We start from the raw sequence: 25,190 nt of genomic DNA on the forward strand, positions 1-25,190 counted from the left end.
TGCTGCATTAAAAGATCTGAAATGCCCTTCCTTAAACAGAAAAACCTGCTCAACAAAAGACGGTGAAAATACCTCAGTGGCCACTGTCCCTCGGAAAATGCCATTCTGAGATAAAACTGCGCTTTTCCTCTTTGAAACATAAAAATGTGTATTGCAAAACGATGCTCTTTAAGCACATATGCCATTCAATGGGTTGTTTGACAAAGAGGCTCATAGTAAATGCTTTGTCGATATTATTTACCTTAGTCTTCCTCATATCACCACCACCAGCCAGGACAGGATCTAGAACTCCCCAGCCTTCTAAAGCACTCTTGGGTTACTAAGAAGATCTTTGTGCAGTTTTCAAAATAGAGGAGACTTGATGAGGAATTGAATTTTCCTCTTCACATTCCATTCCTTTGCAAGAAAAATGGCCTTGAATTTTCCTTTTAAAAATGCTAAATGGGGGCTTCCCTGGTGGTGCAGTGGTTGAGAGTCCGACTGCCGATGCAGGGGACACGGGTTCGTGCCCCGGTCTGGGAAGATCCCACATACCGCGGAACGGCTGGGCCCGTGAGCCATGGCCGCTGAGCCTGTGCGTCCGGAGCCCATGCTCTGCAATGGGAGAGGCCACAACAGTGAGAGGCCCACATACCGCAAAAAACAAACAAACAAAAAATGCTAAATGGAACTAGAACAAAAGATCCTAAAAACTTAGAAAAATCATTTGTTTTCCTATTATTTAATCAGCCATGGCCTCCTAACACATGTACAAGGGTAAGGAACTCATGCAGTGTTAATGCATTTATGAGGTCACCTTCTTAGCAACATCCCAACCACTCTTGGTAATGCTCTCCATAGATCTCACTCAGGAGCACTCATATTTGCAATGCAGGATATTGGCTGGCCATGTGTTTTAGATGATTGCCTTTTCATCCGTTTATACTTCCATTTAATTTTCCTAATCATCTAGGGAAAAGTTTGAAATCCCTTTCAAAGATCAGAACCGGGGCTGGGACTAGGACAAGGCAGCTAGACTGCAATTTTTTTTTGTGGTACGCGGGGCTCTCACTGCTGTGGCCTCTCCCGTTGCGGAGCACAGGCTCCGGACGCGCAGGCTCAGCGGCCATGGCTCACGGGCCCAGCCGCTCCACGGCATATGGGATCCTCCCGGACCGGGGCACGAACCCGTGTCCCCTGCATCGGCAGGCGGACTCTCAACCACTGCGCCACCAGGGAAGCCCTAGACTGCAATTTTAAGGAGGCGCTCACTCTCAGATGCTGGCCCTGCCCTTGAAGACCTCCTTAAATTTTGCAGCCTAGGCTTCTCACTCTCAGGGTCATGCAAGTGACTCTGTCACCAATCTGGAAGCTGGGGTCAGACAATACCTTGGTCAGGGAATGTGTGTGCAGGGGAAATTAAACTGCTTGGGGGGGCAGGAGACCTATGTTCCAGTCCCCTCTTTACCACTTTTGCCATATTCCATCAAATCTAAGATACCACTGATTATACAAACACCATCGCTGGATGTACCATTACGGAAAAAAAAATGCTGCCCATTAAACTATGACATAATGGCATAATGACAATTGTGTAAGATACAAGAATTGGCCTCACTAGCCTCTCATAGCCTTGAATTTTTTCATCTGTACTGAGGGATTAGACAATTTCTCCTGCCTTCAGTTTAGTTACTTGACGTGATAGGTAATCCTTTTGCACATATCTCAATAATAAAACATAAATCTAGCTCTATGTACTTGTGGGTATATTTTCTTTATTAAAATCATTTGGCTGCTACTTTGCAAAAAAAAAAAAAAAAAACGCAAAGAAAACAGAACTGAAATTGCATCATTCCTCCAATGACAAATATTTGCTTTATCAATATCAAATTTATACCCCATGCTCTACTTCCCTGACTCTCTTTGTAACCATGTAAACAATAACTTTTTGTTTCAGTGCCAAATCACAGTGTAACCTTTTTGAAGTCATCTTAATCAGCAGTTAAACTCAACATGTATTACCAACAATGTACCTATCTCATTGAAAAGTTGAAAACATCAGAAGCTAAAACTCAGTAGATGAATTCACAGGCAATGACAAATACATCACAATCACTGTCAGGCCAACAGCAATTGATAAGGTGCTGCCCCACCAGCAGGAGTCACAGATCCAGATAGGTAATCAATTCACAACACACTTGACTTTCATCCAGCACTGCCCTTCCTTAGCTTCATAGTAGGAAAAAGGATGGGAAATACAGTATGTATCTGCTGTCTCGTAGGAAGGCCAGCAACTACGCCCGATGCAGAGTCTTGGCCTCCCTCTACCACAGCAGGGATGAACACAGTCGCTAGGGATGACGTGTATGGTTCACCCTGCCCCAAAGAAGCCACAGCCTTGGTTTCCTATTGGCCTCTATATCACTCTAGTCCTGCAGGCCTAAGTCCACGTGACCGCTCCACGTTCTCCCAGTCCCAGGGCAGTTCCAGGAATCTAGAGTTTCACAATAATCAAGACAGATAATCCACCCCAGGTATAGAGAAATCCACACTTACCTTAACCCCTTATGTTTCCAAGGAAAAGTTGCTGTGAGAAGGTAAGTCTGCGGTCATCTTCCCAGGCAGGTTAAAGGGAAAGGTTCCTAACTCTCAGGTGCCATTGACTGCAAAACACACTCTGATTCCAAGGGCATTAAAATTGGCAAGTGTACATCTTAGAAAAACGGAAATGCTGCTTTTACGTATCATTTTAATTGCCAACCCTAGTTGCCACAACTGAAATGGGGATGATCATTTTAATGAGCTATTTAAGGGACTATCTCTCGTGTTCCTTTTCAGCTTTCAAATCGAATTATGAGCCCATGACTTTCATGTGTGTGAGCTGTTGGATTCTGACAATGGTCATGCAATGACTCTCATACTAGGGCACACATGGAAGCCCTGGGAGCTCCAGGAACAGAGCCTCTGGGTTGTCCGTGCCTCTGGCGTGCAGCCTGGGACGGGGCACACTGAGCCTGAAAGGCTCCGTGAGCTTCTGAAGTTGCAAAATAATAATAGTCAACCATTTTTGACTCCCCTAGTATATGCCAAGCACTTTACATACATCATCTCATTTAATTGGCACAATAACCCAGTGAGGTAAATATTACTCTTCCCATTTTACAGATGAAGAAATTCTGCTGGTGAGTGATGGAGCTGGGATTAGAAGTCAGGCAGCCTGCTTCAAGATGCAGGCTCTTAACCACAATGCTTACCACCTCTCACCTACAGTCACCCTGTCTCACATGAGATTCACTGTCACTGATGAAAGGTTACTTGATACAAGTAGTCATATTGAGCCCCTTTAAAGAACACCCAGGGAATTTTAAAAAAAACACTTTTTTTAGGCAATGGGGGACATGCAATAGGAAGAGAGAGAAGATTCCATGATGTAGCTTCAGAAACATATTGCCCTCAAATAAAAACAGGGTGCCTACACCTCAGTAGGTGCCATTTGACAGAGACAGTGTATTATGGGCTGAAGTGTGTCCCCCCAAATTCACAGGCTGAAGTCCTAGCCCCTACTGCCTCTGAGTGTAAGTATTTGCAGAGAAGGCCTTTTAAAAGATAATTAACATTAAATGAGGTCATTAGGATAGGTCCTAATCCAGTACAACTGGTACCTTTATAAAAAGAGAGCAGGACACAGATTTGCATGTGAGCTAAGGCCACATACAAATCAATCTCAGAAACCTGGGGTACCAAAAATGGGTATTTTAGGAGTTCATGTGTCATAGGCGAACCCATATTAAACTTCTGTTTGTGTAGGTAAAAAAATGATCAAATATGGACAATTTTTTTTGTTCATCTTCTAATTATACATATTTGCAGAAAAGACCTTGGAACCAACAAGTCCTACCACCCCTAGTTTATAAATGATAGACCTGAGACCCATTCAGATGCACTGATTTATCAAAAGCCCAAAAATGTGTTAGCAGAAGAACTGGACCCCAAACCAGAAATTACATTTCCTTTTGTGAAGGCAAGTTGGCAGTATCTATTAAAAAGTACACATCAACTAGGAACCATGCTCTTTCACATAACAATTCCACCCCTAGGAATTGATCTACCAGAAACATCTGAATAGGTGTGCAGAAATATATAGATAAGAATGCCAGCCCCATATATGGTGTGAAAATTTCGAAAGAATCCAAATGCCAGCTCACGGGGAATTGGTTAAATCTGTGATGGTTCATCCAGCTGCACTCAAATCTATGTACCAGGGAATTCCCTGGTGGCGCAGTGGTTAAGAATCCGCCTGCCAGTGCAGGGGTCACGGGCTGATCCCTGGTCCAGGAAGATCCCACATGCCGCAGAGCAACTAAGCCCGTGCACCACAACTACTGAGCCTGTGCTCTAGGGTCTGCGTGCCGCAACTACTGAGCCCACATGCTGCAACTACTGAAGCCCATGCACCTAGAGCCTGTGCTCCACAACAAGAGAAGCCACTGCAAGGAGAAGCCCACGCACAGCAACAAAGAGTATCCCCCGCTTGCCTCACCTAGAGAAAGCCCGTGTGCAGCAACGAAGACACAAATGCAGCCAATAAATTAATTAATTAAAGTAAGAGTAGTAATTAAAAAAAAATCTAGGTACTAAAGTTAAAAAGAAAGAGGTCACTCTCTTTGCTCATGTTAAAAGATGCCCAAATCATATTAAAAGCAAGAAAGGATACCTAGAAAAAAGAAAATAAAAATACAACTCACAAAAAATGTATTAATATCCATGCACTGAGGGGTATAAAGTACCCAACACTCAGTAGGCACTTTTGACCCTCCCTACCTCCTCGATCTTGCATATCGTTTGAATTATCGCAATGAGCTCAAGGAGCTGGTCCATTCTACCGCCTACCAGCTAGGTGATCTCGGGCAAGAAGCTTCAGTTCCCCCGCCTGTAAGGCTGAAAGAAATTATAGCACTTCCTTCAGAAGTTGTTGATAGGATTTCGAGAGACTAGGTACATAAAGTGCTTAGAACAATGCTTGGCAGACAGTAAGTGCTTAATAGATGTGCACCATTACGGTAATGATGATGTTATTCATCTCTGGAACCTGAAGAAACAAGGTTTCTTTAGTTCGTATTGTATTTACTCTGCTTTTTTTAATCTCCTTTAAAAAATTATCTTGTAAGAAAACATAATAAATCATCCTGCTTATTTCCCTGCCTGAAATTAAATAAAAAGGCAGTGCTTTTTAAAGCAGCACTTACCCCAATAAACTCTAGCAATATTAGGCATTCTGATACTTAATGTAGGCTCTAAAGACAATTTCATTATTTCATTACTAAACTGATAAACTGCTTTTCTGAGAAGTTAATATTAACAGCGTCATTCCCAGGTAAATAAGTTGCTTATCAGGTATAACCCAAGATGCCTCCACGAAGTACGCAGTATACCCAGCCCTCCTCTGTGGAGGGATCAGTTTGGGCCTTCTCCTCTACTCATTTAGGTAACAGGGTGGCTATGGCACAGGTCTTTCAAAGGCACAGAAAGAATCTTTTATGTAACCATACTCTAACTTAAAACAGGACTTTCTATTTGAGGTCCTTCCCGGGGCATTCTAAGTATTAACTGAGCCAGCCAGGCTTATTTCCACAGACCTTAAACCTGAAAGATTTGTGCAGCCCTATAAACAGACTGGAATTAAAATACAGCTCACCCACATTCTGATTCTGATCTAGTATTTCTTTGGTCCATGGATGCTCTGTGGAAGCAAGCGCAATTTAGACTCCAAAGAACCGCTGAGCATGGGAAGGCTATGTAAGCTTGGCAAATTACTGTTACAGAAGCTCCCAGAATGAAAGGGTCTTTTCGAGCTTTTTGTGCCAGCTGAGGCCCAGACAGGTTGTGTGTCTTGCCCAAAGTTTCATAGCTGGTCAGTAGTACAGGTAGGGCTGGAACCCAGGTAGTAGCTTTCCAATAGAGATGCTCCTTCCACTGCTGGTAAATTATCATTCTTCCGTTTTTGCTTCTTGGAAAACCGAGCAAAGTTAAAACAGTGCATTCAGTGTCAGAGGGGCAGTCAGGTAGAACTGGCGATGCTAACCAGCAGATTATAAAATCCCAGAGGGCGGGTCCTCTGCCCCTCATCTACCCCCACGGGCCCTGTGTAAATGTTTTTGCTGATTGTCTCCCAACACACAGTTTAGAGGAAGTTTCTCTTCTAGGTTAGCACTATGCGTTTAACTTCAGGTTCTGACACACGCGTCTGTGATTATCAGAGCAGGCACGCCCCCCAGTGCCTCGACCTGGCGGCCCGCAAAGGTTTGCGGGGGGCCATAGCCAACCACCCAACCGCGGTGGTCTTGCAGCCCTAGCGACTCGAAGCTCGCCCATAGCAACTCGTCAGCGACGTTTCTCTGGTTTTGGCAACCTGGAGACGGTAAACTGGTATCAGATTGAGCCGGAAGCAGAATGGTTGGGCACGACTAGTCTTGGGGGTACAGAGCGCCTTCTGAAGGCGAAGACCTCTCGGCAAGACTTTATAAATGCGGGTGCAAGCCTCCCCTCCCGCAACAGTCCAGGGACCGCGTCTACTTGATCCTGGTAACTGAGTGCGCTTCAGGAGACACTCGGACGCCCAGCAGGTCACCCCCAAGTTCAGAGAGGCAGCTCTCCTGCGCAGCTTCCGCCTTGGTCGAAACGCCTCTCCTGCACGGAAGACCTTTCTCACCCGCACTTTCCTACGCCCCACAGCGTGAGCCCCTTCTCTGCACCCACATTCCATCTCCCCACCGGAGGAGGGTGGTATAAACATGCTCCGTCTGGGTGCCCAGCGAGCGCGGTCTGGGGAGCTGCGCACGCGGGTGGGAGTGGGTCCCCCGGATCGCGGAGTCCCGGGCACCGAAGCGCCCTGCCCTCCACCCACGCCAGAGGGCTGGGGCGGTGGGCTGTTCGCTCTCCGGGAGGGGAGGCAGCTTCGCAGCCACGGCAAGCGCGGAGGAAGGCAGGGGCACCGCGATCGCGCGGAGACGGCGTGGGAAACTCGGGGCGCAACAGGAGTCAGTGCAGCTGGCCCGACGTAGCAGCAGGTCGGCTAGTGCCAGGGAAAGCGCCACACATATGCCGACCGCTCTGTGGGTGGGCGATTGGTATTATTCGGAATTATAAACCGGGCGGTTACAGCAGACACTCGAGGTGCTCCCCTCCTGGGAAGGAAAAAAGAAGTTGGGCACCAGGACACGGAGAGACCGGGGCTGGGGGGAGCCTCTCCCTGGCTGCGGGGTGTCCTAAAGGGGTGTGGGGACAGCTCTGGACGCGGGGGTGGGAGGGGGCGGCGCGCAGGATATGCGGACCCCACGCGCCGGGCTCACCTGGCGCCCACTCGGCGGGTCCATGCCGGTGGCGGGCGGCTGCTGGGCGCCCCAGCGGTGCCCTTGGCCCGCGCCGCAGCCCCGCACAGAGGGCAGAGGGCGACCGCACCCCGCGCCGAGGGGCTGGTCGTTCCGCGGGACTCTGGCCGCGAGCCTGAGCCTCTTTGCGCCTTCACTCCCCAGGCGCGTCCCGAGCCAGCGAGTGCCTGGGTCCTAGCGCCCCTCTCAGGGTGTGAGCCCCGACTTTGAGCCCGCTTAGCGCCCCCCCACCCCTACCCCCCGCCTTTAGCTATTCCGATCCCCGCAGCGCCCCTCCCGCCCCTCGAGGGAAATCGAGTCTAGCCTGCTCTGCCCAGTCTGGCGTTTCTTGGGACTCGGAATCTGGACACGGAGCTTCCACTTCACCATGCCCATCCTTTCCACTCTCTTCTCCGTGCGCCTCTACCCCCAAGAAAACACTGAAGGATCAGATTTGCCTCATTCCTCAACTCAAATTCGTATACACTATCATTTTAAAGAGATTCTAATGTCAGAGACATTAGTCATAGATAGATAGATAAATGATAGATAGATAGATAGATAGAGATCGTTCTACCTCAAAGTTAAAGGAGGACTTTTGTATTCAAATGAATTTGTAAAGGACACCTGATTATGTGCCTGTTGCGGGGCGGGATAGGCTGGTGAGCGGGTGTTGTCCCTTAGCCTTAATTGTGCGGACAATTTACCAACGCGAGTCAAACGTGGATCAAGCCAAAGTTACTGCTACCCTTACTGCACCTCCCAATGTATTTTGGGAGCTGGAATCAAAGGCCTGGGCAGATACTCTTAAGCTTTCAGGCACTTTGAAAAAGTGATGAATCGGGCCCAATTAAATCCTTCAGCTGTGAATAAGCCTGGCATCCAGCTGTGGTTATTATCACACCTGCCCCATACCTGGCTCCTCTAGGGGGACGGATTTCTAACAAAGACCTAGGGAGCATTTACAAAGGCCTTTCCTCTCTCAACTGCCCACAGGGCTGAGTCAGTCCAGCCAAAACCAAGATCAACAACAGCCATCTTTTCTGGCTGACTTTCTCATCCAGAGCGGCTGATGCGATTTCTAATGGTAGAAAAGGGAAACAAGTCATTTTTAGAAGTAAAACCTAGTGCATAGGACGCGGAGAGAGACATGGAAAAACATTATTATTTTAGTGTTGGCCATAATCTATAAAGGCCAACCATAAGGCATGAGGGCAGTATGAATATAGCCTTTATTGTCTTTTTCTAAGGAGCTCAAAGCCTTTTCCCTCAACAGCACTCCTCTCTGTGTGAACAGACTCTAAGATGGCCTCCAGTTATCCCTACCTCCGGGCGTTCAGGCCTTTGTGGACTCCCCTCCCCTTGAGTGTCAGGGAACCTGTGACTTGCTTCCTATACATAAAGTATGGTAAAGGTGATGGGGACGTACACAGTCTCGCTAGGAAACGCTCTCTCTTGCTGGTTTTGATGAAGCAAACAGCCATGTTGGGGAGGCCCTTTGTGGCAAGGAACCGAGGGGGCCTCTGGCCTAGAGCCAATAAGAAACTGAGGCCCTTAGTCCAACAAACTGAAAAGAACTAAGTCCTGCCAACAACCAGGAGAGCCCAAAACTGAACCCTTCCCTAGTTGAGCCTTGAGATGAGACTGTAGCCCCAGCTAACACAGAGGACCTGTATATCCATGCTCAACTTCTGACCCACAGAAACTGTGAGATAATTTATGTGTGTGTTTAAGCCACTAAATTTGTGGTAATGTGTTATGTCCAACAGCAAAACTAATACACTTCCTCCTTCCACAGACGGAAAAGTAAGGCAAAGAAGATTAGGTATAAGGGTTAAGGTCATTGAAATCAGAAGCATAATCTATCATTATTTCACAATAATAGCCTTTTAAGGCCCTGTATAGACAAGGAAAAGCAGAACAGCAAAGACATCAGAAGGTGAAAGATCAAGTTCAGGTTGAGACTTGGGGGGGTGAAGCAACACAACTTTAAGAAAGTCTGAAAATAACCCAGCAGCTAAAAGGACAGTTTGAAGAACTCAGGGTAAGTCAACCCAAGAAAAAGTACAAATATTTTCAGAAAGGAAAGGAAAAGCAAAACGAGAAAAACAATAATAACACCAAATCCTCTCAATCTCTTTTCTCATTATCTATAAAAGAAAAACAAAAGCCATATTATTCACTCCTGGAAGTGTGGGGATTTTCCAGAAGAGCTGCTCAAGAAGTACTAGGAGGCTAGCTGTGCACCGTACATGCCTGTGGCAACCAGCAGGTTGTCTACTGTCCCCGAGATACTGCATGAAACAGACGGTGTCTCAAGACTATTAGCCAGAGTTCTGAGGGTCTGAGTGTATTTTTTTAGCTTCTCAGTGTCTTTGGATGCCTACTGTTTAAAAGTTTTCTATTCCATCCCCGCTATAATACAGCAAAATCAAGCCCAACACTTAACCCTGTTGTGTACCTTGAAGGGGATTATGGAGGGATGCATGATTTTTAAAGTGAGGAAGAGAGGGAAGGAGAAAAGGAAAGAAAGAAGGAAAGGGAACTAAAGCAAAGGGAAGGAAACCAAGAAGGGAGAGAACAAAGGGAAAAGAACCCAAAGCACAGAGTTCCCAGTCTAGTGGGGGAGTGGCTGGAAAGTCTACAACAACATAATGAAGCAGTGTTCTCACACTTCCTGTTGCTTACTGGACATCTCTACGAGAGTCCCACCAACATTTCACAATGAAAGTTTCTGAACCAGGAAGCATCATCTCCCTACCAAATCTGATTCCTGGTGGTTAATGCCACTAACAACTCTCCCAATTCAAGCCACAGCCATCTGGCTTCCCTCCTTCTCCGTTGCTCTCTGAACCAACCAGCCACCTCTTCCAGTGTAGTGTCACTGGCCTGTCCCTCCCTTTGCACCCCTATTGCCAGGAGTGAAACAGCGCCCATGTCTCTCCCTGGACTAAGCCAGGTAAGTAGCAATAGCCAGTATGGGATGATTTAACTCAGAGGGGCTAGAGTCCAGCCCACCCCTGCTCATGGCCATAATGTCTCCTCCACCCAGATTTTACATGCCTTATAATTTCCTTGGAGTGTTGTTTTGTTGTTGTTGTTGTTTTGGTCCTAATCGGTTCAGCATTGCTCTATCCTAAAATTTCAAACTGTAAATATTTCTATCTGTGGCAACTCTTTGTGCCTTTAAAACCTTCATAAGACTGTGTACTGTGTATCTGGTGCTCTCTTCTCTGAAGAGCAACTCAACACCATGCTTACTTAGGAAGAGTAAACATTTCTGGGGTAAAAGGAAATGGGCAGCAAAAACCAACTTCACCCATTCCACAGCTTTGCCTATGGCCCTATGTGTCTAGCTGTTTGGAATATGAGAGGGAGGAAGGCAGCTCATGGCCCAGACGTGTACTGGCATCTACCTGCTTCAGGTCCATAACCCAATAAGAAGAGATACGTAGGGGGGTGGCGGGGGGGAGTTGTTTTCTCATAGGGAATAAATAGAAGCCTGACCAGGACTTCCCTGGTGGTGCAGTGGTTAAGAATCCGCCTACCAATGCAGGGGACACGGGTTCCATCCCTGGTCCGGGAAAATCCCACATGCCACGGAGCAACTAAGCCCGTGCGCCACAACTACTGAGCCTGCGCTCTAAAGCCCGCGAGCCACAACTACTTAGCCTGTGTGCCACAACTACTGAAACCCCAGCTCCGCAACAAGAGAAGCCACCGCAATGAGAAGCCCGTGCACCATAGCGAAGAGCAGACCCCACTTGCCGCAACTAGAGAAAGCCCACACGCAGCAATGAAGACCCAACGCAGCCAAAAATTAATTAATTAATTAATTAATTAAAAAAAAAAAGAAGCAGCCTGACCACTCAGGGCTGGAAGAGCAGCAGTTATGTATCGATAACAAGACTTTGGTTCCACTGATGAGGTTAAAACAAATGGGGTGCACCATTTAGGCTCCTCTGAACATAGCACTGGTCATTCTTTGAAGATTGAAGGTGTTGATAGTGCTGACAAGCTGGTACTTACATGATTGCCGCAATAGGAAAGACCAGTACCTTCAAGTGCTACCAGCACGTGGCAATTTCTGGAGAAATTAAGTCCATGGTTTACCTTCTATGGCAATATGTGCATTAAACTCTTCTTGTAATTCTTCCATCCATTTGGTATAGCATTATCCCATTACCACCATCCCTATCCCGAACCAAAGGAATACACAGTAACATTACCGACCTTCTGACAACAGACTTTGAGAGGCCACTTAGTGTCACCTGTGGCCTCCCTTACTCTAAATATGTGAGTACATTCAGGATCCTAGCCCCAGTCTTCCCTAATCATATTGAAATCTCAGTCCAACTAGCAAAGCCACCCTAAGGAAACCCAACACACCTCCTACAGAATTCTAGATCAGACATTCTCCAACCTGGATCCCTCTCCTCAGGAGGGCTCAAGTCAAAGAGACAGAGGTATAGAGAGTTTTGAGTAAACCGGTCTTGTCACACGGATGGGCATTAGCCCTGTGGCTTGGAGTTACAGATCTGCAAAGATTAATTGTGGACTGGGAAGTTTAGCATTACCAAGAAAATCTCTCTCATCATTATTTCTCAGCAGGAGGCCAGAAGCATAAACTTGCACTTGTATCTGAAGAGAGCCCACTGTGCCCAAGTATTCCTTCAAGTGTGTTTGAGAGCCTAAACCCTCCCCCACTCACTGACACTTATACCCAATATATATAAAAAACAGATTGGAAACAAGATGAATCCGTACTGCTTACATTCTAGTGGAGGGAAGAGAGGCAATTAACATGAAAAAATAAAAGAAAGAAGAAGATCATTTTAGCATGAGCTGAAGATAATAAAACAAATGATTGCAATAGAAGGAGACGGAGAGAGGTGACTTTGGAAGGTCAGAGAGGGCTTCTCCAGGAGGGAATGTTTGTACTGACACATGGATTGTCCCAAGGAGCTGGGCATGCAAAGATCTGAGGGAAGAGGGTCCCAGAGAGGGGAATGGCAAATGCAAAATCCTTAAGGCTGCACAAGCTTGGTAAGTTCCAGGAAGAGACAGGAGGCCAGTGTGGGTATGGCCGGGTGCAACAAGCAGCCTGGTGACAGTGTTAGGCAGAGAAGAAACATGATACAATTGGCTTTTTGAAAAGATCACTCTGGCCACTGTGTGGAGGATCCGTGCTAGGGGTTCATAGGGCAGCAGGAGGCTGTTGCCACAATCCAGGGGGAGGCGGTGATGACTAAGGAGAAAGCGGCGGAGACGGTAGAAATGATCAGGTTGGGGATGCGTGGTTTTGAAAGTAAGGCTGACAGGACTCATGATGGAGTACATGTGGGGAGTGGAGTGAGGAGAGAGAAGAAACAGCAAAAACCCCAGGTTTTTGGCCTGAGCAGCTGGGTGGATGGCGATGCCATTTACTGAGATGGGGAAGGGTGAGGAAAGAGCAGGAAAAGAATGGGTGGGAAATCAAGAGCCCTGCTTTGGCCTTGTTCAGTCTGAGTCTCTATTAGACATCCAAGTGCAGATGGCAAGGAAGCAGCTGGATCTGTGTCCGGAGCTCAGTAGAAAGGTCAGGACTGGAGCCATACATGTGGGAGTCATCAACGTGTAGATGCTTCTGTAAGCCACGGGGTGTGTAATCAGAAAGGGCGGTGAACCGCATGCTGGGCCTGCCCACCTTTCGAGGTTCAGCAGAGGAGATACCAGCAAAACGAGGAAGGAGCTGTGGCCCATATGATAGGAGGAAAACCCACATAAAGAGAAGGAAACTATTTAAACAACTTGTCCACTGATATAAAGAGCTAGGAAATGAAGAACTTCTGAAAGATTTTGCACAAGGACTACACAACATGGAGATTTGTACATTATAAAGATAAATTTGGTGGTGGAGGCAAGCATGGGTTGGAGAAGGCTAAGAGAGGCAGGGAGACAACTAATAATCATCCAGAAGAGTGGAGGAGAGCCTGAAAGACTGCACTGGCATCAGGAATGGTGAGGGGGGGAAAAACGGGAAAGAAATCCAGGGACAGAATAGGATTTGGAAACCAATGGGCTGTGAGTGGGCAACTCTTGGATGCTGCTATTTCCCACTAAGACAGGCACTGGTTGGGCAAAAGCAAGCACTCTGGTGAGCAGTTTTGAGTCAATGGGGTCTGAGGTACCTGGGGAACACACAGGAGAGATGTCTAGACAGTAAGAGGAAACAGGTCTGCAGGTGATGGGAAACGTTTCTGTTGGAGCTAAAAAGTTGGGCATCATCAACATAAAGATACGAGAGGAAGCTCTGAGCAGGGGAGCTAAGGATCTAGCCTTGAAGGCTTTCAAGAGGTGAACAGAGAGGGCTGGACAAAGGAGACTTCAGTAGAAGTCCAGAAGGTAAGTAATCTGCTCTCTGGCCAGAGGTCCGTCCCAGCCTAACATCTTCCAGGCCAAGGACAACAAAACTCTCAACACCTGAAAGACTGCAAATGGAGAGAGTAACAGAACTTGTATTCTTATTGAAAATGAAATATAGCCTTACACACACACACACACACACCCTCTTAAACCAACAAAACTTTCTGGGGCTAGATGTTTTATCCTCCGTTAAAAAATCAGTGGAAGGAGGAGGAAGTAAATTTAGAAAACACTTCTATTTTCCAAATTTATCTAAGAATTAAAATGCATTTTAATCAAATTCTCAAACTCTAGCAGGCTTTCTTGAAAAATGAGGGCAATATAGATAAATTAAGACATCCAGGGACTTCCCTGGTGGTCCAGTGTTAAGACTTCGCCTTCCAATGCAGGGGTGCGGGTTCGATCCCTGGATGGGGAGCTAAGATCCCACATGCCTCTGGCCAAAAACCCAAAACATAGAACAGAAACAATATTGTAACAAATTCAATAAAGACTTTAAAATGGTTCACATCAAAAAAATCTTTAAAAACAAATCCTTGCCCCTTAGATTTTGACCAACACTCTTTTTTCCCCCTCTGCTCCTCGTCCCCAACTTATTTTTTTCCTCCCATTCCTAGTCATAATACTCAAGGGAAAGACAAGAATGTACTGATTAACAAAACGTCTGGGAATGAAGCAAATTTGTAACAAAATTGCCCATGTTTTTCGGGTTTTGTTTTTTTGTTTTTGCGGTACGCGGGCCTCTCACCGTTGTGGCCTCTCCCGTTGCGGAGCGCAGGCTCCGGACGCGCAGGCTCAGCGGCCATGGCTCACGGGCCCAGCCGCTCCGCCCAGCCGCTCCGCGGCATGTGGGATCTTCCCGGACCGGGGCACGAACCCGTGTCCCCTGCATCGGCAGGCGGACTCTCAAACACTGCGCCACCAGGGAAGCCCCCCGAATTGCCCATGTTTTAAAACCAGCCAACCACCTTCATAAATCAGGTGGATCCGCGTTAACACACATCGCGTGGGTCCATAACAACATTTCTGAGACCTTGGACCCTATGTTCAGTTGCTAGGGGCTAAGAAAAAAAAATAAAAAGCAAACAAATGAGCATGGCTAAACAAAGAACGCTCCGCACACACCTTCCATTTGTTTGCAGAGTTAAAGGTAAATAGTACTGATCCTCCAAAAACAATCCTGCAATCAATGAGGTTTGTCTAGACATCCCCCAGCCTCCCTTGCTGCACCTGTTCTCTCCTCTCTCCTGTCCAGACACCGGCTTTGTGCCCTCCTGACCTTTTGCTCCTCTTCTCTAGGGTGAGGAAGGGATGAACCCTCCACCTGAGTTCACTGATTGGCTGATGGCACTTTGGTGTGAATGCATCTGAGTCCAAGTGTCACCTTAGCCAGTAATTTGCATCTCAAGACATTTACTTACTTACTTACTTATCTACTTACTGATACTTTCTTACTTCTTTATTCTGCGGTTGAGGGAGAAGGCATGGGTGGATGCCAGCAATAAACAGGTGGGATAGTCCTTCAGGACCCAACTTTCCTACTGGGAGACCTCCAGCCCGTGTAGGGCGCCCCCCTATTGCTCCCACAGCGGCCTGCATTCTGTGTAGCCAGCAGTAGCACTGCAGTTTCCTGTGTCATGTCTGTGGCTCCTACCAGACTAAGCTCCTTGAGGGCTAAGTCACTAAATGAAAAAATGAATGAATGAATTGAGATTGGAATGCAGGCGTTATAATGTTGCCCTTTTAAGCTGCTGAAAAAGATTGAAAGATTGAAAGGAAAGATTATCCTTTATCTCCCCAACACCATTAAATGGCCTTTGTTCCTGGGAGGTCCTTTGACCTAAAAAGTACTAGAAGCAGAAAGATAAACACTGTCATTACCTGCTTCTCCTGGGTCAGAGAATGTTAGGTCCTGACCCTAACTTTGGGTTCCCCTGACCTAAGACCCCAGACTCACATTTATGTTGCTTGGTGTTCTTGATGTTTCATCCATCACGTTATTCCAATAAACAGTTATCAGGGTCTACTAAGCTCCAGGCATAGTACTGGTCATCGAGGATTCAACAATGAAGAAACCCAGCCCAATCCCTGTATTCACCAACCTCGCAATCTAGCTGAGTTACTATTTAGTGAATTGTCCCAGCCAAAGACTCCTTCGCCAACCATGCATTCATCTATCCATCCAATCTATTTTCTGTGTTTCTTAATTCTTTTAAATTCCTGAGAACCATAGGGGTGTTTGGAACATATTTGTTAAATGAAGGCTTTTCGTAGTTTGGGTGGTTTTGGAATCATATTACTAAAGCTAAAAATATTCAAAAGCTAAAAAGGATTGTGCTGGATAGTCTCTGTTTGCCCCTCCAGATGGGCTCTCCATCCTTCCTCCCCGACCCTGTGCCCTGGGAGGCTGACCTGTAAGGAATACATCATGGGCCCCTTGGTCTCTGGCTCACGAGAGCTGGGTTCAGCAATGGGAGGTACCAGCATAGGATGGGAGCAGGGCAGTAGCTGTGTGTCTCCATAGCAGCACAGAGCTTTCTCAGTCCCAGCATCTGCTGCATCTCTGAGCCCGTGACCATCCTCCTAGTGGCGTGTTACTATTGGCCTCTGGGTGGTAATAGCTTCTCGGCTCTCACTAGCCCATGGAAACTGCACCATCCCTTGTTGGTTTCCCGGAAGCCTGCCCACACCCATCCACACCTTTGTAGGGCAAGCCTTCATAGTTTCCTGAAGGGACGCCAATACAGAACCCATTTCTTTCAACCTCCAGAGGTAGAGTCACAAATTCCTAAGGAAAAGGGTCTACTTTCAACCTGTGGCCTTTACAGCTATTGGAGCCACATTGAGATTTTACTACTATCAGCCTACACAGACTGATTTTTGTTTTTGCGGTACGCGGGCCTCTCACTGCTGTGGCCTCTCCCGTTGCGGAGCACAGGCTCCGGACGCGCAGGCTCAGCGGCCATGGCTCACGGGCCCAGCCGCTCCGCGGCATGTGGGATCTTCCCGGACCTGGGCACAAACCCGTGTCCCCTGCATCGGCAGGCGGACTCTCAACCACTGCGCCACCAGGGAAGCCCCACAGACTGATTTTTTAAAATATATCCTATGGGTTGGACAAAATTATGCCAAGACAAAGGTTAGGCCTGAGATGCCAACGAAAACAAGCGCACGAGGAAACAAGTGACAAATGCTTGGCATTTCAAATTCCAAGAAGTCACAGCCAGTGGAATCAAGTTCAAACTTTGGTTGTGAGGCTGACATCTACCAATTCTAGCTCTTTCCCCACGTCACACCCTAAATGGGACAAAGTGCCGCTTCCAAGTGACCTCCTTCTCCTTTTGATCACAAACCTGCCTCTGCCTGGAATACCTCTCCCCCTGCCTCGGTTCTGTATGTCCAATCCCTTCCCACCCTACTAGGTCTAGTGCAAATGGCTTCTCCATAAATGGTCAAGCTTTCTATGATTTTCCTGATCCGAAAATAGCTTTTTTTCCTCTAGATACTTGGAGCATTTTGTCTGTACTCATTCGTACCACTTACTACTCACTTGTGTTAGAATAAAAACACTACTCAGGTGTTTTTCTCACTCCTAAGGCTTGAAGAGTCCTGAGGGCAGGACAATGTCTTACATATCTTTGTTGTCTCCACTACAGTGCTCCAAAAACTGAAATTTCTGGGGCTTCCCTGGTGGCACAGTGGTTGAGAGTCTGCCTGCTGATGCAGGGGACATGTGTTTGTGCCCCGGGTCCGGGAGGATCCCACATGCCACAGAGTGGCTGGGCCCGTGAGCCGTGGCCGCTAGGCCTGCGCGTCTGGAGCCTGTGCTCTGCAACGGGAGAGGCCACAGCAGTGAGAGGCCCGCGTACCGCAAAAAAAAAAACAAAAACTGAAATTTCTAACTAAATGTTTGTCGACTGACTAAATAAATGTATGAATTAACCACCAAAATTATTTTCACTGGAATAGTGATATAATTTCTTCTGAGTCTCAGAAGACCAAACCATATTTCACATTTTCATCCAGAAATAGCAAATTCATAAAAGCAAATGGCACTATATTTGAGGAGAAATATTTTCAGATTGTTTCCATATGTGTTTCTATATATAACGGTTTATGCAATATTTTAAATCAAACTCAACACCATGTGGCCATGTATCTTAGTAGCTCATAATGACGACTTAGGTCAAAGCATAAGACAATAACAAAAAAGTTCTTAAAGATTTGTTCATTTATCCTTCAGTTCTGCTCATTCTCTAGATATTTCCTTTCCAGGCTTGGCTCTGATGTCACTTACTGTTTGTGACCTCCGTCTTCCCCAGGCAGAACTGCTCTCTCTCCTGAGTTTTTATTGCCCTTTGTACAGAACTTTGTTATGGCTTTTATCTCACCGCTCTGCATTATTTTTGTATCCATGTCCCAGTGAGACTAGGAGCTCCTCAGGAGCAGGGACCCAGCCTTGATCACCTACGTCTGTCTTCCCAGCACCTAGCATGGCACCTGGCACAGAGTAAGGACTCAAAAAATGTACTCAGAATTGAATTGGCCTAATGCTAACTGTGCACTTTGGCTCCAGAAACCCAACCCATGCTTTCCTTGGCTTAAAATCCTGCGACATTTATAAATTGCATGAGATGTAGGAAAACACACACATACACCTGCCCTTTGGAAGTGGTATCCAGATTCCTTATCTATAGTCATTGAACCAGATCCCAGTTGAGGTACCACGGATTCCTGTCACATGTACTCTTTTTGCTTGCATCTCCAGGACAGCACCAATTTAGCAACATGTCCCTCTAGCTAAAATAGGGAACTTGAGACAGGGCCATGTTTCAAGCCAGGGAATAGAGGGAGGAAAGAATACTAGAATGGACTGGGCATTTGATCTGTGCTCAGCCCTTTGCATACATTATCACATTAGTCTCACAGTATCTCAGGGCCAGCACAGCTCCACTAGCCCCACGTGGCAGCAGGACATCTCCAAGGGTCAATGGAACCATCATCCTTAGAAATGCTACCACTGGCAGTAGCTCTGTTAGGGTGAGTTTCAGGATGGGGATGAGGGTCAGGTTCATCTCTAACATCACCTCAAGCCACTGGTCCATTAATACACTGCCTTGAGGGCACTGACCGTTCCATTACCTGAAGCTCCCAGATCTTTCCCACATCAGGGTGCTGGCACACACTTCTCCCTCCGCTCACTGGTCTTCTCCTCCACGCTCTTCACCTGGCTAATTCCTATAGATCCTCCAGGCCAGTGGTTCTCAGAGCTTGGTCTCCAAACCAGCAGCCTCAGCATCACCTAGGAACTTATTAGAAAGGCAAATTCTTGGGACCCACCTCAGACCTACTGAATCAGAAACTCTGGGGGTGGGACCCAGAAACCTGTTTAGTAACAAACTCTCCAGGTGATTCTGATGCACATTAAAATTTGAGCAGCACTGTTCTAGGCTTTATCTTTACTGTCACTTCCTCAGAGAGACCTTCCTTGACCCCAGCTCCCCAGTCTCTATTATATCCCCACGGTTATTCTCTCTCATGAGAGCTATTCATTTATCACAATCTGCAAATTATATAACCGTTAGCATTTTTCTTTGTTTAAAATCTATCTTCCTCACCAGATTCTGAGCTCTATGAAGGCAGGGACCATGTCCACCCAAAGCTTTACACTGTGCGTGCCACACAGCATGTACTCGAGCGATGCTTATTCATTTGTCAGTTTTTTCTAACCATAGCCCGCCCACGAGCCAACCTGCCTGTGAGGCTCCAGAGTCCTTCTTGAGCCCACCATGTGGGCTTTTGCCTCTAGTCATGAACGACACAGCATAAAAGACAGCCAAGCTTCACTTACTCACCACATAGAGTGAAGAGGACCCATGACCCCCTGTGTCTCAGCCCCTCTTCTCTTTCCATTGCTGAGAAGCCACATGGATAAGAGGGTGTGTGTGGCAGTGGAGGGGGTGGGGGTGGATCCAGAGATTTAGGTAGTTGTTGTTTATCAGTAGCTTGGGAAGAGAACAAAATTTTTAACTATGTGAGATTCTCAGGGTCTCGGTAGACTTTGACCACTCTTGCTTTTTGCTTGGAGTCACTGAAGCTGGCACAGATGCCTCAGCGGCTCTGTTAACCCAAAAATTCACTCTTCTCTTTCAGGTCTAATGCGTATAATATGGAATCAAGGTTCACTTTCCACCTTGGCTGGGTTAGATAGGTATGATGTTTGGATGTCAATTTCCTCACAAAAATAACTTTTAAATTTTTTCTCCCCCTGGCTGATGAAAGATCCCTCCTGACAGCAGTGTCACTAGATGCTTATCCCGGCCAAGCCTTCACATGACGCAGGGACACCCAGAACGACTCCCAGGGGATTATGGGTAGCTGGCTGCTGGGGGCCACGACAGGGGTTGGTGGACAGGAGAAGGGCCTCAGGGCTTGTCCTGGGGACTCTAGCTCAAGGTAGAGTGTACTATGGGCCCTCAGTATTCCCTCCCTCCCACCCACGACCCCAAGACAAAAAGAGGTTCACATGAACTTCCAAGGCAGAAGAGTCCTGGCAGAGGCCACCTCACCTGCCCCAACCCAGCTCCTCCTGGGAGAGCTCGGTGAGGATCAGGTTAGTCGCGTATGTTTCCATGTCCCTCAGCTCGTCTCCTCCAACGCCTACTCATGAAGACAATCCCTCTCCCCACGCTGTGTCCCTGAACCCAGGGGATCACCTGCCCCTTCGCCCCACATCTTAATCAGCACAGTCATATCCGTTCTGTCCACACACAGATTCCCAACCTTCACAGCCCATCCCAAAGAGAACTCAGAAAAGTGGAACCACCTGGCTAGGCTAAGACTTAAAAGCAGACCCTCTGGGGCTTCCCTGGTGGTGCAGTGGTTGAGAGTCCGCCTGCCGATGCAAGGGACACGGGTTCGTGCCCTGGTCCGGGAAGATCCCACATGCTACGGAGCGGCTGGGCCCGTGAGCCATGGCCGCTGAGCCTGTGCGTCTGGAGCCTGTTCTCCGCAACTGGAGAGGCCACAGCAGTGAGAGGCCCGTGTATCGCAAAAAAAAAAAACAAAATAAAGTTGCCATATGATCCAGCAATCCCACTCCTGGGCATATATCCGGAAGATGAAAACTCTAATTCGAAAAGATACATGCACTCCTGTGTTTGTAGCAGCACTATTTACAATAGTTAAGACATGGAAGCAACCTAAATGTCCATCAACAGATGAATGGATAAAGAAGATGTGAGATATATATATATATATATATATATATATATATACACACACACACACACATACACACAAACATACATATATACACATACATACACACAATGGACTCAGTCATAAAAAAGAATGAAATAATGCCATTTATAGCAACATGGATGGACCTAGAGATTATTGTACTAAGTGAAGTAAGTCAGACAGAGAAAGACAAATATAACATGATATCACTTATGTGTGGAATCTAAAAAAATGATACAAATAAACTTATTTAGAAACAGACTCATAGACAAAGGAAAAAAACTTATGGTTACCAAAGGGGAAAGGGAGGGGGAGGAATGAATCAGGAGTTTGGGATTAACATATACACACTACTATGTATAAAATAGATAAACAACAAAGTCCTACGGTATAGCACAGGGAACTATATTCAATATCTTGTAATAACCTATAACGGAGAAGAATCTGAAAAAGAATACACACAGGTATAACTGAATCACTTTGCTGTACACTTGAAACTAACACAACATTGTAAATCAACTAGACTTCAATTAAAAAAGAAAAAAAGCAGACCCTCTGTGGGGCTCTCCCATCCCCAGTCCGAATGCGGAAGGCAAGGAAGCCCATACTACACGCTCAATGCTGCGGACATGCTTGTCTTCCGAATCTCATTCTATCCCCACAGTAATCCTAAGTGACAAGCTCTGTATCTCCCTTTTATAGATGTGGAAACTGAGGCTTAGAGAGTTTAAGTACCTTCCCAAGATCATAGAACTCATAAGGAAGTACTTGAACCCCAGACTGCCTGACTACAAATTTCATGCACTTGTTCCAAACAACCCTCCAATGAGCCTTGGGAAAGGGATGTCTAAGTGACACCAATATCCCAATATGAAACTCAGAGCTTGTCCAGTTATATTCTGAGCCCATGCAGCCCACTTAGGCCTTCCTTACCACCAGACTTTTACTTCCCGCAGTCTTGTGTTACTTCCGTAATTTCTGGCTGATGGAAATGGCCCGTGTCTCATTCATAACTCCTTGCCCTTGGCCCTCACCTCCACCCCAGCACCTAGTCAGAAGCGCTTGATATAACCGCGCATGGAAGCGTTTGAGACAGGCTGCTTTAACAGACACAGGCTTTCAGAAGCGGGTCTTGGGTGGGCTGTTGCAGATGGAATTCTAAAGACCTGGCCCTAAGCTGCTGCACGTGAAGACGGGCCCTTCCGCACCAAGCAACTCCTTCCCTGTGGGTCAGTTAGGGGTGAGATACCAGGACAGCTGTGGAGGTGTTCTCTCTGGCTTCCCACACTGTATTTCTAGACAACAGTTTACTCTGCGCCATTTTTACCTAAATTGACAGAGAAAAGTGACACACAAGTAGGAGGCAACACCAAGTCAAGCTACGATCTACAGTAGATTCAATAAAACGCAGATCCAGTTTTGTTAGTGCTACTGGAAACCTTCGCTTCAAAAGCAAAACAAACAAGGTATGGAAAGTAAAGGTAGTGAAAACTCACTGACACCCATTTCTAAAAGTCTTGGAAGATTCCAGGTGACAGGAGTTGGCACTCTGCCACCTCTCAGGGCGTGGTTGTCCTTGGGCTTCTCGGTTTTTAAATCCTCAGACTCTGTTGGTTTACTAGCGTGGAAGGCCTGAGGCCTCCCTTATCAGATGTCTGCATCACAATCCTGAAAAACAAACATCTTCTGAACTGAGTACAAGGAAGCTGAGATTTCTCCGGGGTCAGAGGCTGGAAAACATTGTTGAAAAGCTGGTGACAGGAGGCCCTACTGAAATAGTGGCAGGTCTGCAGGGACCTAGGCGGAGCTTTCATCTCAGGGCAGGACAGGGCCCCATGCTACAGACACTGCGTCTGGAGTGGAGGCCGGGGAGGTAGTGGAGGGAGGCTGTTCGTAGGGTTGGGCCTCCAGCAAGGAGTTGGGGGTACCGCCCACCCTGTTCACTTGCCGGACACATGTGCCACTCTCTCCTCCATCCTAGGCACACCTCCAAAGGCCGCTTTGGCACATGGGGACATAACTCACACTTGCCCCAGTCAAGGAGCCCTAACTGCTCCTGTCATTTCTTCCAGATCCATCTCTGCTCCTGACCCAGCCTTGCACCTAAGGGACAGAAGGAGTGGGGCCCACCAGAGCACGCGTGGTTTCTGCACAGGCAGCTCTGGATCAGGGACCCGGAGCCACGCTCCTGGCGCCAGAGCCCAGATTCATGTGCAGACAGTGGCCGGGGCTCTGCGCCGGGGCTGCCGAGCGGCCTCACTGCTCCCTGGCCTCCCTCCAGCGTCTGGGCCAGGAAGGAACAGCCTGTCACCAGTGAGGAGTGGGCAGCTGGATGCCTCAAGATCTGACTTCCCGGGGGGGGGGGGCGTCCTCTGTAGGAGCATGGTCCCTTCCGCCCTTTGCAGTGGTCAGTTGAGCAGTTCAAGGGAGGGGCGGGCAGGTGGGAAGGCAGAGACACCGAATCTTGCAGGGACCCTGGCTTCAAATTAATTGAAAATATTGTTTTCCAGGCCCCGGCACAAATTTACTTATCATCACTCGCGTCCTAACAGAGGTAAAAAATACAATGGAAACTTAGATCCCGTGTCACAATGTCACGGGTATAAATAAAATGAAAGGCAAGCTTGACGTCAATAACGAGAATTCTCACATTCCACTTCCTCATCATCAAATATGCAGCTCAATTTACCCCGTTGGGTGGTGGAAACCAGTTGGTGTAAACAGGTGGGGGCTCTAACGTCACGGGGACCATGTTTCTTCTCCCTCAAGAATCCCCAGTCCCACAGAGCGGGCCTCACTTCCGTGCTGGGGGTTTCCTGGGACACAGTGGCATTCTTAGCAGATGTCACAATTCCTTCTACTCATCCCCTCAGCTTCCCCTAGTCTATTTTCTTCCATTCAAATTTCCCTTTTCAGGGGCAGCCAGCTTGTCCCCAGGTTTCCTGGGAATCAATTGAGAGGACATGTCTCTTCCTGGAGAAGAGCAAGGTGAGTGCAGGAGGGGAGAGCTGAGTGCCCTCTTGCACAGGGACGGAGCTGGTGTAGATTTGATGGAGGTCTCTGTGGCTCCCTTAACTCAGATGTGCCACTGAAAAGTGGTGTGCAATTCAGCCTGGGGATATTGATTCATATTTTTGTGTGTGTGGTATGCGGGCCTCTCACTGTTGTGGCATCTCCCGTTGCGGAGCACAGGCTCCGGACGTGCAGGCTCAGCGGCCATGGCTCACGGGCCCAGCCGCTCTGAGGCATGTGGGATCTTCCCGGACCGGGACACGAACCCGTGTCCCCTGCATCAGCAGGCGGACTCTCAACCACTGCGCCACCAGGGAAGCCCTGATTCACATTTTAAACATACTCTGGACTACGAAGATCTAAGTGAAGCCCATGGTAAATAATTCTGTAGTAGAAACATTCTTTCCCACCAAGTTCTATCTTTGTCAATCTAGCTATGCCTCTATTAGGTTTTTCTCAAAGTATTAAGCATCCCTGTACCCCAAAGGCAAAAACAGACATGGTCTGCTGTACAATCTAATACAACTTTGTCATCAAAGGGCATCTGACTTCAAAGTGCTCTGAGGAATGGTGACAAGCAGTGCCACACTTACAAATAAGCCAATACCTGTTAATACAGGTGCAGGGATTTGTGTCCGCCATTTTCTGTTTTTATGTCTTGACTCTTACGGGGTATCACTAAATCTAGGATGACTGTGGAGTCTCTTCCCAATTAACTTTCTGTGAGTCAAACACTGACATGTTGTCTTTGCTCTGAAATCACTATAACTTCAACATGAATTGGTAGAACTCTCCTCTGTGATGGGGACCATTCTGGGGCTGGGTGTACTGAGATGAGTATGACCCAGCTCCGGACATCTCTGGTCTGATCTGTGAAGGACGTGATTAGCAGCCACAGAGCATGGGGAAAAGAGAGTGGCCTTGGTGTCCCATAAATAAGTTTAAAACACAGTTTTACCTGTTCGTGGCTGCTAGACGTTGCCTGCCTCAGAGGCTGGTGAGCACTGCATGGATAACACATGGAAGGGGCAGGGTCCTGAAGGGACTCAGCAGTGCTGGTGCCTGTCTCCCTCCTCCCCCACTCTCCAGTGTGGGTAGAAAGAAAACATAAAATGGGAAAGAAAATCACTGCTGCATATCCATGCAAGGCAGTGTTCATTCTCTCACCCCACCCTACACGCACAC

At 47.4% G+C, this 25,190-nt stretch overlaps 1 protein-coding gene across 14 annotated transcripts in view; it reads right to left on the minus strand.

The window, feature by feature from the left end:
• The window catches only part of PDE8B (phosphodiesterase 8B), a 384,709-nt gene that overhangs the window by 280,166 nt on the left and 79,353 nt on the right, over positions 1-25,190 (minus strand). Inside the window, exon 7 of one of the 14 annotated variants that reach the window (XM_082836136.1) lies at positions 18,894-19,060. The exons of the other annotated variants lie outside the window; for them this stretch is intronic. The gene's annotated coding sequence lies outside the window, so the exon portion shown is untranslated. The remainder of the gene's footprint in view (positions 1-18,893; positions 19,061-25,190) is intronic. 14 annotated transcript variants of the gene reach the window in all.

This window comes from Leucopleurus acutus, assembly GCF_964270905.1.
Source record: "Leucopleurus acutus genome assembly, chromosome: 3".
In the NCBI taxonomy this organism is placed as follows: domain Eukaryota; kingdom Metazoa; phylum Chordata; class Mammalia; order Artiodactyla; family Delphinidae; genus Leucopleurus; species Leucopleurus acutus.